Source organism: Octopus bimaculoides, chromosome 16, assembly GCF_001194135.2.
Source record: "Octopus bimaculoides isolate UCB-OBI-ISO-001 chromosome 16, ASM119413v2, whole genome shotgun sequence".
NCBI classification, from domain to species: Eukaryota; Metazoa; Mollusca; class Cephalopoda; order Octopoda; family Octopodidae; genus Octopus; species Octopus bimaculoides.
Genome location: NC_068996.1, coordinates 18,623,266 through 18,626,236, shown reverse-complemented (window position 1 = coordinate 18,626,236; position 2,971 = coordinate 18,623,266). Strand labels below are relative to the sequence as shown.

The window sequence follows — 2,971 nt, the reverse complement described above, 5'->3', positions numbered from 1 at the left end:
GTATTGCAATATCATGAAAGAAAATCAGAGGCTTTTCAGAGCTTCTCTTAAACTGAAGCATTGAATAATAATAATAATAATAATAATAATAATAATAATAATAATAATAATAATAATAATAATAATAATAATAATAATAATAATAATAAAGACAAAACAAAATCATAAAAGAGGTGCTTGACCTTAAACTGGCATCTCGCTAATCCCAAAGGATAAGATAGCCAGTCATCCGAACATTGTAATTCTTAAGAGAAATAAAAAGGGAGGCAGAAATCATAACTATTAACTCATAGGGTTGCTGACTGCCTCTCCAAGAAAATCAAAAATAGAATAGAGTAAGGACAAAACAAAAACAACAAGAGCAAAAAAAAAAACCCCCCAAAAGACTTCTACTTCATTAAACATACCAGCAATTCAATAATTACAAATTTGACGGAAAGCGCAAAGATGACAATAAGGAAGTAAAGCTACTATTGTAACTAACAAGCCACTCAACGTGCACAAAAAGGGAAGTACAAAAGATATATATCGCTAGAGAAAACACAGTTGCCTCTTCTCTCGATGTAGCTTTACTTGAAACAAGACGTACACTGTAGAAAAAAAATCTCACAATGAATACGCAGCCACCTGTCTACCATTTCACTAGACTTTCCCGCTCCGCTTTTCGGTTTTCTTTTCAATTCCTATGGCCTTCTATGCACATGCTTACTAATTTCATGTATTGCGTTTCACTAGTTATATAACAAATTTTACATTTTGGGAACTTGGAAAATATAAAACAAAATCAAACTACACAGGGAATAATATTACAAATATTTAAAAAATCATTTCGGTAGGGATGCAACCTCGGATACGTTTTGGTATAACTATGACCTCATCAGCGAAGCATAGACTTCCTTGTCTTTGTCGAAGTAGTAGTAAGAGAATTCCTAAATAATTGTTTCTCAGTTGAGCTTCCCTTTTACTTTAATAGATTCTTTTTTTTTTTTTTTTAAACTACTGCTCACTGGAACTCATTATTATCGTCTTGTTTTCCTCTCGGCTATGATATTTAGTCCTTTAAGCTTTTTGCCAACCAACGTATTTTGGAATTTGTAGGCCCACTTCTTTTCTTCTTTGTAGCCCCTTACGCTACGGTGGCCTTAAGTCTTGTCTGGTACAAAATCGTATTTTTAAAAATCCAGAAAACTGTAGACTACATGTTTCGGTTTTATTCTCACCTCATCCATGAAACATGATGAAACATGAGGGTTCATTTTTCATAATGATGAAAAGTCACATATTTCTAGGCGAAGAGATTAGCTACTTGGTACGACTCCAGTACATGTCTACTATTGTTACTTATTTTATGATAAATGAAAAACACACAAGAACGAAACACTGTGCAGTATCTAGTGTGGTACTATAGTGTTTCTACTATTCAATCGCGTTAAACTAAAAAAAAAAAAGATTGGTATGAAGAGAGTAGGAAGACAGAAGCTCGTAAGTTTGGAGGGAGAAGCGGAAAGTGCAGTTTGTTGGTTCTGTAAAAAACGATGATAGTTGAGCTGTAATCCTGGAGGTAATGGGCAAGAGACTGGCCATAACTGCTTACTGACCAATAAGAGGAGGTGGTAACTCAGACTCAGAACATCCGAGGTGAGCTGAACACAAACTGATAGGTTACTCTGGTTAAAAGTTACAGTTATAAGACAGTGACTCAAGGTGGTTGTATTTACAGTAGAAGAGTCTAATAAATATTTTATTTACTGAATGTTGTTTCTAAGGAAACAGTCAAGGAGTCAAAGATTACACATAAACACGTTTTCCAATAAAATTGTAAAAATTAAAATAAGTAATCATAAATCTGCGTGGAATAGTTTTGGGAAAGTTATTATTTAACGCCAGCTCAGCTCTGAACCAGTAGACCAACGAACAAAGGCTATGACCAAACACGCCTTTTCTCTAGATACAATTCATTAAGACAATGCTATCCAATATGCTGTCTTTTCACAAAGATGTTATGTGATAAGAGAGAGAGATTTGGTTGCTATTTCTTGCAGGTTGACAGACCACATTGGGAATTCCTTGTTAACATAGAGTAGCTTTAAGTTTTATTTTATTTATTCATTTAAGATTGTAACGATAAGAATCATCACCTTGAAAAAAACAAAAAAAAACTGAAGATATTACTGATAAATTCTCTTGTTCATGTAATCAAAACATCGCTATGAACAGCTGCAGAGATATTCATTCACACGCACACAACATGCTGGACCGGGGTTCGGTCACGAAATTACGTTGAAACAGCATCATTGTAGTAAATAAGCAGGGGTGAAAAATAGTCACCCAGCTTACACCAACTGCATGTTTATTTTGACAGGCAACGTGGCATTGAAGTACTCTAACCTCCTCTAACCTCGTCATGTTTGCGTTACAGCAGGCAGTTGGGTGGTGGTGGTGGCGGCAATGGTAATGTTGGCATAGTGTGAACACACACACACACACACACACGGTAAAAAAACTACGGCACTGATTGAAGTGCAGTGGTTGACGGAACGGAGCGGCAAGGTTAGACACAAGGTCGGGAATGCTTTGTGAATATGAAAAGTCATTGAAAATAATTGCTTTCCAGATAAAGAAGCTATTTAATGCGGGCTTCGGAATCACTCAACCTAATAAAAATTAGGACAATTTTAAGAAAGCATTTAACCACACTCTAGTGATTTTTCCCGGAGGTTTCTAAAGGAAATTATTATTATTATTATTATTATTATTATTATTATTATTATGCTTGAATCAGTCACATCATGCAAGTGTTCATATGAAACAACGTTTGTTTCACTGGAGACTGTAATGAGGAAAGAAAAGGAAATGCATCTACAACATAATTACAGGAGTTGGTATGAAATGAAAGATAACGTGACGTTGGAAGAAAGTAACAGAAGAGAGAGAGAGAGAGAGAGAGAGAGAGAGAGAGAGAGAGAGAGAG

The 2,971-nt window shown here is 35.1% G+C and overlaps 1 protein-coding gene across 4 annotated transcripts in view; it reads right to left on the bottom strand.

Annotated features, from left to right (window-relative positions):
• LOC106873692 (neurobeachin) overlaps positions 1-2,971 on the bottom strand; it is a 436,667-nt gene that overhangs the window by 131,133 nt on the left and 302,563 nt on the right. The window lies entirely within an intron of this gene.